General features: G+C 41.9%; 1 long non-coding RNA gene across 1 annotated transcript in view; it reads left to right on the top strand.

Annotated features, from left to right (window-relative positions):
• LOC140595875 (uncharacterized) overlaps positions 1–16,289 on the top strand; it is a 135,352-nt gene extending 119,063 nt beyond the window's left edge. The window contains exon 8 of the long non-coding RNA XR_011997817.1: positions 16,240–16,289. This is a non-coding gene — a long non-coding RNA (uncharacterized lncRNA). The remainder of the gene's footprint in view (positions 1–16,239) is intronic.
• The last annotated feature ends 979 nt before the right edge of the window (positions 16,290–17,268 follow it).

Below are 17,268 nucleotides of genomic sequence, written 5' to 3'. Positions count from 1 at the left end.
AATCTATGCAGACAAGAAACAAAACGCTCTCATTAATATTTTAGTATATGGTTTTCCTTTAAATGTGGCTCCATTTGAAATGTCTTTCTCTAAGATGGAAGGACAGCACTTATTTGATGCCAATAAAAGGGACACTATATTCACCCTTTGTATAAGATCTGACCTAGTTCATCTGACCCACATAAAAGTTTTTTTTTTTTTTTTTTTAAATTCAATTCTACCTTCTTCATCTCTGGCCAAGAAAAATGAGAAATAAAATTTCTGGATTCAGTCTTCAGATCACACTAAGTCAAGTAGGTAAGTAGCAGAGCAGAAATAACTGGTGGGGAAAACATTTTTGGTGTTGTTATTTGCGGCATAATTCCTGATAGCCTGAATTGCAGACCTAGGATAGAGCTGGGGTAAAGGTGGGGAAGGAGTTGAGGGAGGGCAGAGAGAGGTAGGGAAAGGGAAAGAGGACAGGGGAGGTGTTTAGCTTTCATTTGCAAGCGTGATACCCGCTGCTTTGTTTATGGATTTGATGCTATTCATACAGTCTTTGCAATATTAATTTTTAATTTATGATGCTCATTAGGAGACACTTAAAACAGAACAATTATCATTTATCTTGATATATTATTTACTAGGACTGACTGTCATGGTTAGGGGCCCATGATTAGTGAGAGGGGCATCCAGAAGAGCTTCTAAAAGGTGCTGGGGTAAAAGAATAGGAGCTTAGGAAGCGGTTGTCAAAACCCAAGACCCAAAGTTCTGATGTCAATGCGAAAGCCACACAATCCCTAATCAAGACTCAGGAGGCCCCCTCCAAGACAAGCCTGGAACAGTACTTAATGAAACTGCAGGATTATATTAATGAGACTCTCTGTTAGGCCACCAGCTCATCAATTATTCATCCAGCTGCATTCCTGATACTTTGCTGTCTTCCTCCTCTTTTTGCGTTGGTGTGATTACTTTTTTTAACCCTCGATTTCCTTACCTGGAGTGTAAACAAAGCCTCCTGTTCTATAGTTTCCTTTTCTTCTGCTTAAACAGCATCTCCTTTCAGTTCTCATCCGAGATGTCACATATGATGATGGAAGTCTACTAGAGGGAAGTCTAACTCTGGAGTCTCAGGGAATTAGGGCACCTCTGACTTTGCACTTCTCTAATACTTTAGGCCTGTCTCCGACAGGGTGCTTATCACATTATGTTATAATCATCTGTTTGTGTGTGCCTCTACCCCCACAAGACTGCGAATTCTTAGAGACAGAGCTTACATCGTATTTAGCTTTGTATTTTCAATTCCCAACACAATGCCTGACACATGACACTGAATGAATGAGTGAATGAATGCATGAATGAATGAATTATGGGTACTTGATCATGCCTAATATTCACTAATATCCAGCCCTACCCATTTATAATCAAGGAGATTGGGAGGTGGAGGCCTGAGTACTACCTGCATGTTTCACAGGAAAATAAAACAAAACTTTACATTTACAATCAGGTTCATGTAGGTGAAGGTGTGTCTGTGGGCTGGAGGCAAAGTACCCGAGTCTGTTTGGTACTTAGCTCTACATATACTTATTCGTTTCTTTTAGAAATTACTTATTAAAATTGGGCGTAGTTTTAGGAACAAATTTTTGTTGTAGTAGGGCTGACTGTCGTGGTCTAGACGGCTAGATGATTGTGAGGACGATTTCAGTGAGCTTTCACAGTAAACACCCCTGAGGCTAGAGTGGGCTTTGGAGCAGGACAGAGGCCAAGGGCTGGGACTTAGACCCAGAGTCTATTATTTGTTTCACTCACTCAAGGTCAACAAGAAAACCAAGCAAGCGAGTTCCTATTCCTCAGGAGGTAGGATGTTGGAGAGGGTGTAACACGGACCCAAGTCATTACCTCATGCAGTAAGGATTGGAATTACTTCCCTTTGTCCTGGACAGGGAGGATGATGGGGAATAGAGGCAGGTTGACAAACCAAAGGAAAGGCAGAGACGGGTGCGAGGAAGTGTTTGATATTCCACCCCAACCAGCTATAATACTCAAAAAGCCACGTCGGCTGGCATGTAAGATCACACCTCACTGCCTCAGCCACACTCTCTGCAATGTGTCTGCCCTCTGCCGCCAAGTAAACTTTCCCAAATGCCATGTCACTGCCCCCCTCCTCCCCCAAGCATCTGTCGTGGCCTTCTGATGCAAAAACAAACAAACAAAAACAAACACAACCAAGCAAAAGAACAAATACTAGAAAAAAAAAGCAAGGATACAAATTCTCTGAAAGAATAAAAAGGAACGAGAAGACATGGATGTAAATCCTCAGTTTTGTCAAAGTAGATAGATTGCAAAGCCAAAGGCAAGTAGTGACTTTGGCCAAATGGATTCTAATTTGTTACATCTTAAGGAGTCACTACTCTACAGAGTTATATGTAGCGAAAGATTGTCTGGAAGTTCTTTCCATAGATTTCAATAATCTCTCCATAGATCATCAGTGTGCCGGGCTGAGAATGGGTTATGAGCTCCTGTTCTTCCTTCTCCTTAAGGCACATGGGTGGGCTTGATCTGCTGGGGTCTTCAGACTGGTTGCCCTGGACTAAGAGAAATCGTACTCATTCATCCTTAGTCGATGGATTTGAAGATGTACATCTTTTTCCTCATTTAACATTTCCGAAATCCAAATGTTTTTCCTTATCGATATTTTGCAATTGCTTTTGGCCAGGTGGGAGTGATGAGGTAGTCGTCATAGTCTGCACATAAATTTAATGAGGTAGTTTTCATACCTTGCACATAGACTCACTAAACCTGGTTGCAGCTGTTCATATTGTCCTAACTTTAACTGAGGGGGGGTACGTCATTGGACTGCTTACACTGAGTTGAGTTTCCCCCAAAATGTCTTCATTAAAATACATTATGATTCAACATTGAAGCAAAAAAAAGTTATTGTGTGCACAGAACGGCATGGAAACAGAGATGTGGATGTAAATGTGACTTTGTTGAAGCAAAATATGCCATAGGAAGGACGAACAGTCAAATGCTTTATGAGTCTGAGGAAAGGAAGATGCCCAGCAACAGATGAGACATATCAGAATCAGAAGCCAAGCTCTGCTATTACAGGTGGGAGAGATTATTCTTTTCTTTCTTAGTGGCACATAAAATAATGGTATATCTTTGGGTGGCTAGATTTTCAGCTTCTGACCTGTTCTGTGTGTGCCATGATATGAACCCCATAGAGAAGAATGGCTTTAAGTTCCTGGATTTTGGGGTTTTCTCCATGCCAGCTTTCTGGTAAAGAAATAATTTCAACTTAACAACTTTAAAATTATTAGAATAAAAGTATTGATTGTATTCAAAAAGAGCAAACTTGGCATTAATTTACCTCTGTTATATGTTATTTTCTATCTAATTTCAGTTTAGCTTCACATGATAAAGATGCAATTGAACTGTGACCCCTAAAGCAGGGATTCACATAAGCAGTGGGCTCTGGGTCCCCCATTGTTATTCCCATTGGGAACAGTGGGAAATGCCCAGAGAGTTAGAGGTAATAGGCTCTTTCTGTATTATCTGTGGTATTTATATGACACACCCCAAATGGACTGCATGTGATTAAAAAGAGTACAGCCTCCCTTATTTTTGAAGGTGTAATTAGAGGCTGGCCCCCTACTATCATTGACCTCTTCATCAAAACAATGTGGGTCATTCTGAAAATATAACTCTAGGATATGAATTACAAAATCAAATCATTATATGTAGAAATTATATCAGATAATTTAGTTCAGTTCTTTCATGTTACAAATGAGTAATACAAAGCCCAAATGACTTGGCCTCCTGGGATCTCAGTTTGTTCAGGGCAGTAACTGGGTCTTTGGCACTTGATGGGGGGTCCTGCTACCATCACACACACACTTCTTACAGGGCAAATTTTCATATAAACAAAATGTAGAACTGTTTCTGTCCTTGGTTATGCACGAAACTTTATTACATTTAATTTTTCTACTAAATCCTTGTCCTGTTAGCATTGATGAACATTTATTGAGGTTTTTCATTGGTTAGGGACTTATTAATCCAGAGTTTAACAGACAACTATGTCCCAGAAGTTTTTCCTTTTCGGTAATTATAACCTTGGTGATTTTCACCCTCTATTCTCTACTCTTATTTCTGTTTTCCCAATTAAAATGCAGAAATCTGGAAGAACATAAATCTGGAAAAATGCATGCTACAGTCTGTAAAAATACACCAACATAACTGTAACCAAAAGGGTGGAGATGGGGCGAAGGAGGTAGCAATAGTCATTACCTCTCCTGCCTACTCTGCTCCTTACAGTAGAGTTGACATCATTTACACGGGCCTGTTAACCAAATAAATATCTTCTGGATGGAGTGATCCACTGTTCTGGTTTTAGGATAGGACTTTTAAGGGCATCTGAAAAAGAACAGAGATGGCTTGTCAATATATCTTAGTATACAGCAAAATGAGGTCTACCCTCCCTTTTAAAAAATATTTTAAAAAATATTTTGCTGCAGATGAGACTTCAAAACCAAAATTGAAAGGAAGTTATTCATAGTGTGTGTGTGTTTGTAGATTTATGAGTGTACATGACATAATATGTGTGCATGCACATGTATTCCCATGAATTTAATATAACAAAGGTTTTTATTCCTTCATAAGGGATCTTAAAGTCTAAGGAGAAGACCATTATCTTATTTCTCCACAAACGTCTCTATTAAGTATCTCTCTTCTCCATATAGAACCTTACATTTCCTTGAATAGTTGTCCTAAGGATGAACTTCATCTTGGTCTTGTGGTTTATCTGGAGCAAGTGTCAAGTATTTCAAATTAAAAAAAAAGAAAAAAAAGAAGGTAACAAAGAACTTTAAGCCAAGACTATAAGAAGGAAGAAGGAAAAAGGGAAAAGAAGAGCCTTTCTTCCCCAGAATCAAATGAAGGGGGCATGATATAATAATCTGAGGGCTTTTGAAAAATCACATTTGAAAGCCTGGTACCTGGACAGGTGACACATGATGAATATTGAAATCTATGGCCCGAACCACCATAAAAAGAAAGAGTATATATATTATAAATCTTTCTCTTGACAATCTATGGACAGACAGAGGCTATTACAGTGAATAATCCATTCCATAAAAAAAGAGTATATGCAAACTTCCATTCAAAATAGAAGTACCTTATTTTACTTAACTCTACCTATTACTATTTTATAACACGAGGAGCTTTGCTAATTTTTTTTCCTCAAAGGTGTTTCCTTGTTTTAAAAATACCTTTGGGGAAATAATTCAAAGCATATGGGATTCAGTGTTGCCATGGAATGTACACAGAAGAAGAGGTGAAGTATGATGGTCAGTCCCTACCAGGGACTCACAGGGTAACTTAGGGAACCATAGACAGTGGTGGGCGGTCCTGGGTCTGTGTGTCCCCGACTGTGAAGGGGTGGCTAAGTTCATTGCTGTCATCACTTTTAGCTTTAACCTTCTGTGGTTCATTTGCTTATCTTGCATTATAAAATCTGTGTGGAAGCTTTAGCTGTTCGATCATAAGAGCAAATTTTAGTTAAAGAATGTGAAATCTCCTCCCCCTGAAAATCCTTTTCTGGCCTCAATTACCAGCACATACACTTGCTAAGAAATAAAATTTGTCAATTCTTATTTCTAATCGCTAGCAGGGCATTATATTTTCAAAATGCCATTTGTGATCATTCCCCCTCAATATGGTGAAGCATCCGAGTTGAATGTCAGCCTCGGCTTTCTTCCCTTAGCCCTCGTGTCTTAGTCATTTAAAGAACAATGCTTTTGAGTAACAGAGTTACTCTTTCCTCCTGATTTCTTTTTCTGACAAAATTCAGTTTCCTGGGCGGCTTCTTGGGGGAAAATTCAATCATGAGATGTACTGTAGAAGAGGGCACCATGCTACTTTTAATATTAGCCCCTTTTAATCTGGGTAAGGTCATCAAAGTTTTCTGATTTTTGCCTAGGGAGAACTTTCCCCTTATTTTGTAATTGACTTTATCCCTTTTTTTCATTTATTTCCCTGTCTCCTGGTTGTAGCATCTTCTCCCTGGAGTCTCAGGTTAGAAGTTTTCCCTTTTGTGAAACCATGACAGGTGCCTAATTGAATGATGAATGTCCCTTTATTACTCTGTAATTGAACTGCCAGCTTTTTGATTGGTTTGTAGAGATGCTCCCCCCCTCATCAAGCACTGCAGGGGGCTTGGTAGTTGGCAGTCTGGTCCTACACTCCATCTGTCTAATCCCATCTAGCCCCCACTTGCTTTTTGGGGGGTGGTGATAGAGGTAGGGAGTGAGGGGGAGGGGAGTCATAATAAATTATGTTAATTTGATGTGGCTCTGACAATGAGAAGATCGTATTGTTCCATGCATCTTGGGGGTAAATGCTTCAAGACATTTTGTCGTCATGGGTGCCTAGCCTGACAGGACCACGATGAAGATTAATGGGCCTCACCTGAGTGACAGAACAGGGGATTGTGGGGAAGAGAGGGTCATTCATCATACTCTGACAGGTGTCATTCAATCCGACAGCAGCTCCACCGTCACCCGGCTAGCAGTTCCATTTTTCTGCCAGTTAAGCAAGGAGTTTAATAACATCCCCAGAATTAAAACTCATTCTTTGTAGCAGGTCTGACAGCTGAAAATAAGAAAATCAATTCTTCACATGTTATAGCACAGTTAACTGACTGGGGCTTTGACTCTAATTTAGTCTTTGGGCTGCATTTCAAGCAAAGAGCTTTTTGTAAGACATCATCTATTAAAATTTATCCACAGTGCTAACTTTGGTGGTGTTGTTATTGTGGGCGCATTAAAGATTCAGGCTTTCATAGCCAGTGTCCTTTTATTCACTGCGTGTTGAAATGTATCCCCACAGTAGCTGGGTCTCTTCCGCTCCATCCTCATTAGCAATGTTTACTGCTTCTCTCTTCATTAATATTGATCCCCTCCCCAATTACCGGCAACAACAAGACAGACACTAATTTGGAACATTTGGTGTCATTAAACTGTTTGGAATTCAGGTTTCAGGAATCTTGGAAAGCAGAGAAGATGGTTCAAAGATAAGAAAGGGAGTTAAACTTTGGGGTTGTAGGGTTGGCCTGATGAATGATGATTCTCATCAACGTAGACTATAAAACATGGCTCTGGATTGCTTTAACTTGTCTTCTCCTCCTGGAGGAGGAGTCTCTTCATCCACCTCCATGAATCTGGGCTGTCTGAGCCTGTCACTTGTTTTGGCCAATGGGATATAGTGATGCTGTGTAACTTTGGAGACAGGGGCTCAAGAGCTCTACATCTTCTTCCACTCATTGTGAAAGTGAGCCACCATGTACGATGTCAGTTCACCATGCTGTGAGGAAGCCCAAGCTAGCTACATGGAGAAAGAGAGACTACACAGAAATGCACTGAGGTGCTAGACATGTACATGAAGAGTTTTTGGACCTTTCAGTCTTTCTCAGCTGCCAGCTGCATACAGCCATCTGTCTTGGATGGTCCCAACCCCAGCTAATGCCATATGGAACAGAAAAACTGCCCTAATGAGCACTGTCCAAATTTCTGGCCCACAGAAGTGTGACCAAATGAAGTGGTTGTACTTTAAAGCCATTAACTTTGGAGATGGTTTGTTATAACGCAATGGAGAGCTGAAATAGAGAAGGTGAGATGATAGGGGCACAGTGCAAGGGAACTGGGTACACTCCTGTTTTCTGTAACCCAGGTTTAGAATCCTTTTAGTTTGAGGGGAACATTTTTCCCTTCAAAGGCTCCTTGGTTGAGTAGCTTTGCCTTTTCATGTTGTGTACTCCTCCCACAACCCTCTTCTCCTTTAGGACAGGACAGTCTTTCAGTACATTTTCCTGGGTTGAGAGAAGTTGTGTAATTGGCTGAAGAGGACTTGTCACATTTATTTCTCTGCTTCTTAGTTCCTTCCATTCCCATTTTTTTTTTTTTTTTTTTTTTTTTTTTTTTTAATTAATTTTTATTGGTGTTCAATTTACCAACATACAGAAAAACACCCAGTGCTCATCCCGTCAAGTGTCCACCTCAGTGCCCGTCACCCATTCCCCTCCAACACCCGCCCTCCTCCCCCCTTCCACCACCCCTAGTTCGTTTCCCCGAGTTAGGAGTCTTTATGTTCTGTCTCCCTTCCTGATATTTCCCAACATTTCTTCTCCCTTCCTTTATATTCCCTTTCACTATTATTTATATTCCCCAAATGAATGAGAACATACACTGCTTGTCCTTCTCCGATTGACTTATTTCACTCAGCATAATACCCTCCAGTTCCATCCACGCTGAAGCAAATGGTGGGTATTTGTCGTTTCTAATCGCTGAGTAATATTCCATTGTATACATAAACCACATCTTCTTTATCCATTCATCTTTCGATGGACACCGAGGCTCCTTCCACAGTTTGGCTATTGTGGCCATTGCTGATAGAAACATCGGGGTGCAGGTGTCCCGACGTTTCGTTGCATCTGAATCTTTGGGGTAAATCCCCAACAGTGCAATTGCTGGGTCGTAGGGCAGGTCTATTTTTAACTCTTTGAGGAACCTCCACACAGTTTTCCAGAGTGGCTGCACCAGTTCACAGTCCCACCAACAGTGTAAGAGGGTTCCCTTTTCTCCGCATCCTCTCCAACATTTGTTGTTTCCTGCCTTGTTAATTTTCCCCATTCTCACTGGTGTGAGGTGGTATCTCATTGTGGTTTTGATTTGTATTTCCCTGATGGCAAGTGATGCAGAGCATTTTCTCACGTGCTTGTTGGCCATGTCCATGTCTTCCTCTGTGAGATTTCTCTTCATGTCTTTTGCCCATTTCATGATTGGATTGTTTGTTTCTTTGGTGTTGAGTTTAATAAGTTCTTTATAGATTTTGGAAACTAGCCCTTTATCTGATATGTCGTTTGCAAATATCCTCTCCCATTCTGTAGGTTGTCTTTTAGTTTTTTTGACTGTATCCTTTGCTGTGCAAAAGCTTCTTATCTTGATGAAGTCCCAATAGTTCATTTTTGCTTTTGTTTCTTTTGCCTTTGTGGATGTATCTTGCAAGAAGTTACTGTGGCCGAGTTCAAAAAGGGTGTTGCCTGTGTTCTCCTCTAGGATTTTGATGGACTCTTGTCTCACATTTAGATCTCTCATCCATTTTGAGTTTATCTTTGTGTATGGTGAAAGAGAGTGGTCCAGTTTCATTCTTCTGCATGTGGATGTCCAATTTTCCCAACACCATTTATTGAAGAGACTGTCTTTCTTCCAATGGATAGTCTTTCCTCCTTTATCGAATATTAGATGACCATACATTTCAGGGTCCACTTCTGGGTTCTCTATTCTGTTCCATTGATCTATGTGTCTATTTTTGTGCCAGTACCACACTGTCTTGATGACCACAGCTTTGTAGTACAACCTGAAATCTGGCATTGTGATGCCCCCAGCTATGGTTTTCTTTTTTAAAATTCCCCTGGCTATTCGGGGTCTTTTCTGATTCCACACAAATCTTAAAATAATTTGTTCTAACTCTCTGAAGAAAGTCCATGGTATTTTGATAGGGATTGCATTAAACGTGTAAATTGCCCTGGGTAACATTGACATTTTCACAATATTAATTCTGCCAATCCATGAGCATGGAATATTTTTCCATCTCTTTGTGTCTTCCTCAATTTCTTTCAGAAGTGTTCTATAGTTTTTAGGGTATAGATCCTTCACCTCCTTGGTAAGGTTTATTCCTAGGTATCTTATGCTTTTGGGTGCAATTGTAAATGGGATTGACTCCTTAATTTCTCTTTCTTCAGTCTCATTGTTAGTGTATAGAAATGCCATTGATTTCTGGGCATTGATTTTGTATCCTGCCACGCTACCAAATTGCTGTATGAGTTCTAGCAATCTTGGGGTGGAGGCTTTTGGGTTTTCTATGTAGAGTATCATGTCATCGGCGAAGAGGGAGAGTTTGACTTCTTCTTTGCCAATTTGAATGCCTTTAATGTCTTTTTGTTGTCTGATTGCTGAGGCGAGGACTTCCAGAACTATGTTGAACAGCAGTGGTGAGAGTGGACATCCCTGTCTTGTTCCTGATCTTAGGGGAAAGGCTCCCAGTGCTTCCCCATTGAGAATGATATTTGCTGTGGGCTTTTCATAAATGGCTTTTAAGATGTCAAGGAAAGTTCCCTCTATCCCAACACTCTGAAGTGTTTTGATCAGGAATGGATGCTGTATTTTGTCAAATGCTTTCTCTGCATCCAATGAGAGGATCATATGGTTCTTGGTTTTTCTCTTGCTGATATGATGAATCACATTGATGGTTTTACGAGTGTTGAACCAGCCTTGTGTCCCAGGGATAAATCCTACTTGGTCATGGTGAATAATTTTCTTAATGTGTTGTTGGATCCTATTGGCTAGTATCTTGTTGAGAATTTTTGCATCCATGTTCATCAGGGATATTGGTCTGTAATTCTCCTTTTTGGTGGGGTCTTTGCCTGGTTTCGGAATTAAGGTGATGCTGGCCTCATAGAACGAATTTGGCAGTACTCCATCTCTTTCTATCTTTCCAAACAGCTTTAGTAGAATAGGTATGATTTCTTCTTTAAACGTTTGATAGAATTCCCCTGGGAAGCCATCTGGCCCTGGAGTCTTGTGTCTCGGGAGGTTTTTGATGACTGCTTCAATTTCCTCCCTGGTTATTGGCCTGTTCAGGTTTTCTATTTCTTCCTGCTCCAGTTTTGGTAGTTTGTGGCTTTCCAGGAATGCATCCATTTCTTCTAGATTTCCTAATTTATTGGCATACAGCTGTTCATAATATGTTTTTAGAATCGTTTGTATTTCCTTGGTGTTGGTAGTGATCTCTCCTTTCTCATTCATGATTTTATTAATTTGAGTCTTCTCTCTCTTCTTTTTAATAAGGTTCGCTAATGGTTTATCTATCTTATTAATTCTTTCAAAGAACCAACTCCTGGTTCTGTTGATCTGTTCCACAGTTCTTTTGGTCTCGATATCATTTAGTTCTGCTCGAATTTTAATTAACTGTCTTCTTCTGCTGGGGGTGGGGTCCATTTGTTGCTTTTTCTCTAGTTCCTTTATGTGTAAGGTGAGCTTTTGAATTTGAGTTCTTTCCAGTTTTTGAATGGATGCTTGTATTGCGATGTATTTCCCCCTCAGGACTGCTTTTGCTGCGTCCCAAAGATTTTGAACAGTTGTATCTTCATTCTCATTAGTTTCCATGAATCTTCTCAATTCTTCCTTAATTTCCTGGTTGACCTTTTCATCTTTTAGCAGGATGGTCCTTAACCTCCATGTGTTTGTGGTCCTTCCAAACTTCTTGTTGTGATTAAGTTCTAATTTCAAGGCATTATGGTCTGAGAATATACAGGGGACTATCCCGATCTTTTGGTATCGGTTCAGACCCGATTTGTGACCCAGTATGTGGTCTATTCTGGAGAAAGTTCCATGTGCACTTGAGAAGAATGTGTATTCAGTTGAGTTTGGATGTAAAGTTCTGTAGATATCTGTGAAATCCATCTGGTCCAGTGTATCATTTAAAGCTCTCGTTTCTTTGGATATGTTGTGCTTAGAAGACCTATCTAGTATAGAAAGAGCTAGATTGAAATCACCAAGTATAAGTGTATTATTATCAAAGTATTTCTTCAGTTTGGTTATTAATTGGTTTAAATATTTGGCAGCTCCCACATTTGGGGCATATATATTGAGAATTGTTAAGTCTTCTTGTTGGATAGATCCTTTGAGTATGAGATAGTGTCCCTCTTCATCTCTCACTATAGTCTTCAGGGTAAATTTTAATTTATCTGATATAAGGATGGCTACCCCTGCTTTCTTTTGAGGACCATTTGAATGGTAAATGGTTCTCCAACCTTTTATTTTCAGGTTGTAGGTGTCCTTCTGTCTGAAATGAGTCTCTTGTAGACAGCAAATAGATGGGTCCTGCTTTTTAATCCAGTCTGAAACCCTGCGCCTTTTGATGGGGTCATTAAGCCCATTCACGTTCAGAGTTACTATTGATAGATATGAGTTTAGTGTCATCATATCTATTCAGTCCTTGTTTTTGTGGATTGTTCCACTGAACTTCTTCTTAAAGGGGAGTTTTAAGAGTCCCCCTTAAAATTTCTTGCAGAGCTGGTTTGGAGGTTACATATTCTTTCAGTTCCTGCCTGTCTTGGAAGCTCTTTATCTCTCCTTCCATTTTGAATGAAAGCCTTGCTGGATAGAGTATTCTTGGTTGCATGTTCTTCTCATTTAGGACCCTGAATATATCCTGCCAGCCCTTTCTGGCCTGCCAGGTCTCTGTGGAGAGGTCTGCTGTTACCCTAATATTCCTCCCCATAAAAGTCAGGGACTTTTTTTCTCTTGCTGCTTTAAGGATCTTCTCCTTATCTTTGGAATTTGCAAGCTTCACTATTAAATGTCGAGGTGTTGATCGGGTTTTGTTGATTTTAGGGGGGGATCTCTCTATTTCCTGGATCTGAATGCCTCTTTCCCTTCCCAGATTCGGAAAGTTTTCAGCTAGGATTTGTTCAAATACATATTCTGGCCCTCTGTCCCTTTCGGCGCCCTCGGGAACCCCAATTAAACGTAGGTTTTTCTTCCTCAGGCTGTCATTTATTTCCCTTAATCTATCCTCATGGTCTTTTAATTGCCTGTCTCTTTTTTCCTCAGTTTCCCTCTTTGCCATCAGCTTGTCTTCTATGTCACTCACTCGTTCTTCCACCTCGTCAAGCCTCGTCGTTAGGACTTCTAGCTTGGATTGTATCTCATTTAATTGATTTTTAATTTCTGCCTGATTGGATCTCAATTCTGCAGTCATGAAGTCTCTTGAGTCCTTTATGGTTTTTTCTAGAGCCACCAGTAGCTGTATAATAGTGCTTCTGAATTGGCTTTCTGACATTGAATTGTAATCCATATTTTGTAACTCTGTGGGAGAGAGGGCTGTTTCTGATTCTTTTTTTTGAGGTGAGGTTTTCCTTCTAGTCATTTTGCTCAGTGCAGAGTGGCCAAAACCAAGTTGTATTGGGAAAAGGAGAAAAAGAGAGAGAAGGAAAGAAAAGAGAAAAAGAAAAAAGAGAAAGAAGAAAAAAAAGGGGGGAAAAGAGAAGAAAAAGAAAGAAAGGAGAAAAAAGAAAAAAAGGGGGGGTGGGGGACGCAATCAGAAATCAAGAAGAAAGAGAGAAAAGAAAAAAAAAAAGCACAAAACAAAACAAAACAAAAAAAAAAAACAAAACAAAAAAAACACGGGGGAGTATCTTCCGATTCTGTGTTCTTTAAGTCCCTTTACTTCCCCTGTAACTGGTCCGTCTCGCTGGTCTTCTGGGGGAGGGGCCTGCTGTGCTGATTCTCAGGTGTTAGCACTTGGGGGAGCTGCTCTGCCCCTGCCTGGTGCAGGGCTCAGTGGGGGTTGTTCACCCCGTGAGGCCCCGGGAGGAAGCCACAGTGGCGGGGGCAGCTCTGGGACCCTGGAGTCAGCCCCCGCAGTAGCTCCGGGGCTCTCCGTCTGCAGGGCCTGGAGGCTCCCAGGCGGGGCCGCTGATCTGCTCAGTTCCAGGCAGGAGCGTCCTCGCTGTCCTGGGCCCTCCCGGCCTCTGCCTGTCCCGGGGGGAGGCCGGATCCTGGGCTGTGTCCCGGCGCCCTGTGCTCCGGGGCCTGCGCTGTTGGATTCGCGCTCCCGGCGGTGCAGCCTCCTCCGCGGAGCCGCCGCCCGAGCCCCTCCGAGCTGTTCCCGGAGTCGCACCGCCCCCTCCGGGCTGAGGTTCTTCCTCCGCCCGAGCCGCCGCTGCCGAGCTGTTCCCGGAGCCGCGCCGCCCCCTCCGCGGAGCCGCCGCCCGAGCCCCTCCGAGCTGTTCCCGGAGCCGCGCAGCCCCCTCCGCAGAGCCGCCGCCCGAGCCCCTCCGAGCTGTTCCCGGAGCCGCGCAGCCCCCTCCGCAGAGCCGCCGCCCGAGCCCCTCCGAGCTGTTCCCGGAGCCGCGCAGCCCCCTCCGCGGAGCCGCCGCCCGAGCCCCTCCGAGCTGTTCCCGGAGCCGCGCAGCCCCCTCCGCAGAGCCGCCGCCCGAGCCCCTCCGAGCTGCTCCGGGTCCCGCCGAGCGCTGCAGCCCTTAGGGAGCTCGGCGCACTCTCCGGGGCGCAGTTCCTCTGTTACTGTCCCAGGGAGCCCGAGGGCATCCCCGCCTTTCTGGGGATCCTGCTCCAATTCCCCGGGAGGCCTTTCCACCCGGGAAGGTCGGTGCAGCTCCTGCTCCTCCGGGACGGGGCTCTCCTGTCCTGGGGACTCTCGCCCCGGCCTCAGCCCGGCTCCTCGGGGCCCCTCCCCCTTGGAGGCCTTTTGTTTCTTTATTTCTTTTTCCCCGTCTTCCTACCTGATAGAGGCGCGAACTCTTCTCACTGTAGCGTTCCAGCTGGTCTCTCTTTAAATCTCAGGCTGAATTCGTAGATTTTCAGGATGATTTGAAGGTTTTCTAGGTAATTTGTTGAGGACAAGTGACTTGGAGACCCTACTCTGCCGCCATCTTGCCCCTCCCTCTCCAGTCCCATTTTGTACAGCTAAGGTCAAAAAAGGACTCTTTGAAAAAAAATTCTGAAATTGGATATTTAATCCATGGCTTCCCACTAAGCATGATTAAAGGGGTGTGCATTATATGCAGTGATTAAGTTAACCAGATTACTGATCAATGTCACAGGATGTATATGTATACACGTATACACAAAGTACGTATAGATAATTATTTTCTTGTGAATCATCTCTTTCTGTTCTCAATAGTAATCAGATTAGCGAAAGACATTGGTAAAATAATCTATTGGAGCATCAAAACAGAAAAAGTATCATATCTCTGTTGCTTACAAGGAGCCAGACACCATAACTGCAACTCTTTACATTTCTGAGTAATAATCTTGGAAAGACCTGGACAAAAATGTGGGGTGTGGGATAGCTGTCTGTTTAAAGAGAAATTCTATAAAGGCACATCCTAAAAGCACACAGAGGGCATGGAATAGCTATTTTGAATTTCCCAAATTCACGTATCATGCCTATTCATTATAGCAGAACATCGGAAGCTTGGGAAGAGGAGATGAATTCAGAGGGTAGTAGCATCTTGAGAAAGATCTTAAGCCTATAGTTAATTCCAGGGAAAGAAGAAAACTGAAGATCATTGTGGCAATTTTTATTATAATGATTTACACCACAGAGCTTTTCCTTTCCTTGAGGCCATCCTTCAAAACAAACCTCTGAACGTCAGAATTGGGATCATGATACAATGTCTTTGAAACCAGTAAAAATTACTTGAAGTGTCTTAAAATGAGGCCACTATGACTGAGGCCATATTTGCTATACTGTTGCTGTGACCTTGAGTGGACTGTCTGTATTGGCATTGCCTTCTTAAGAATTTGCACTGTCCTTAATTTCAAATTGCCTGGAAAACTCACATGCCTGTTCAGAGTCAGTCTCTTTCAATCACCATACAATTACAGTCCAGCTAGGTGATTTGAAGGCATCTCCTTAAGCAACTGCCATATTTTTTCCTATTTCAGATTTTGCTAATGTGTTTCAACATTGATATCATAAAGGAACCCCAACCTAATACTCCACCCCTAGTATTAAAGAGTGGATCCCCTAGGGTTCATTATGTCCTCCCACTGGGCCTGAAACCAAGAATTAATTACAAAAACAATTTTTTGGCACCTAGAATGATAGGTTCTTTTTAGAGCATCTGGGATGATGCTCCAATACAAAGTATACTATATTCATTGATAGCTTATAAGCTCGTAGAGAGTCTGGCACATAATAAGTGCTCAAAAAAATGATTGTAAATAAGTATTAACAAGCCAATCCATAATTATCATCTGCTTACTGCTATTGCAGGTAGGAGTTTGCATATATGGAAAAGGCACATTTGCTAACTTCTAAAGATGTTGTTGAGGCTAGCAAGGCAGTTTTGTATATGGACCAGCCATCGCTGTGAGATAGAAAAAATAGTCAATAAAACCCACTGCTCTGAATCTTTGAATTTCTTAGATCCACAATGAAGTAGCAGACTTTACCATCCAAGTGAAATTTTGCAGGTAGAACTTTGAATTAAGAGTCAGAAGACTTGGATTCTTGTCATGTAGGCTTCGCTGCTTATGAGGTAACTTTGGGCAAGTCACCTCACATGTCTAAACACCAATTTTCTTACTTATAAAACTGAATTATGGACACCTGGGTAGCTCATTCAGCTAAGTGTCTGACTCTTGTTTTTTTTTTTTTTATTATTTATGATAGTCACAGAGAAAGAGAGAGAGAGGCAGAGACACAGGCGGAGGAAGAAGCAGGCTCCATGCACCGGGAGCCCGACGTGGGATTCGATCCCGGGTCTCCAGGATCACGCCCTGGGCCAAAGGCAGGCGCCAAACTGCTGCACCACCCAGGGATCCCAGTGTCTGACTCTTGATCTCAGCTCAGGTCTTGATCTCAGGATCATGAGTTCAAGCCCTGCAGTGGGCTCTACACTGGGCATGGAGCCTACTTATGTGGAATATAAGAAACAGTGCAGAGGATCATAGGAAGCAAACTGAGGGTTTCTGGAAAGGAGGTAGGTGGAGGGATGGGTAACTGGGTGATGGGCATTAAGGAGGGCATGTGATGTGATGAGCACTGGGTGTTATATAAGACTGATGAATGACTGAACTCTACATCTGAAACTATGATGTTAGCTAATTGAATTTATATAAAACAAAACAAAAAACAAACAACTGATCTAGTCTCTAGTCCTCCTACCCAAGGGATCATCTTACATGATGTATATTAAAACAGCCAAATCTTAAGTTAACCGTATGCCCACTACCCTCATCATCCTGCTGTCCCCAAACCAATAAGTCAAAAACTTATTTAAATAGTTTTATATTGTGACTTTAACTCCAAACATTATATGTTTAAAAATCTTTAAAATAGTCATCTAGTAGCTCCTGAATTACATAAGTAGCTATATCAAACCTTGTTTTTTCTCTAGTGCAGACAACATTTCTGCGTAAACACATATCCTATGGTATCTTTGCATATGCTACAAATGCTTCTCAACAGTAGAAAGCAAAATGTATACATGGGTTTTGTACACGATAAAGCACAAATGTTAATGGAAGAACAATCTGTATCAAGGAAGTCGTTATTTCTTGGGAACAGAAGGTGAAGATGAAGGAAGTGGAAGAAAAATGACAAAAAGAAGTACTGAGAATGAGCACCTCATCATCAAAGGTGAAGGTTGTATGAAATCAGATGGTTTTGAGCAAAACTCAAAACTTGGGTTTAACAAAT

The sequence above is a fragment of the Vulpes vulpes genome, chromosome 16 (genome assembly GCF_048418805.1).
Source record: "Vulpes vulpes isolate BD-2025 chromosome 16, VulVul3, whole genome shotgun sequence".
Lineage (NCBI taxonomy): Eukaryota > Metazoa > Chordata > Mammalia > Carnivora > Canidae > Vulpes > Vulpes vulpes.
This window is presented reverse-complemented; position numbering and strand designations above follow the sequence as displayed.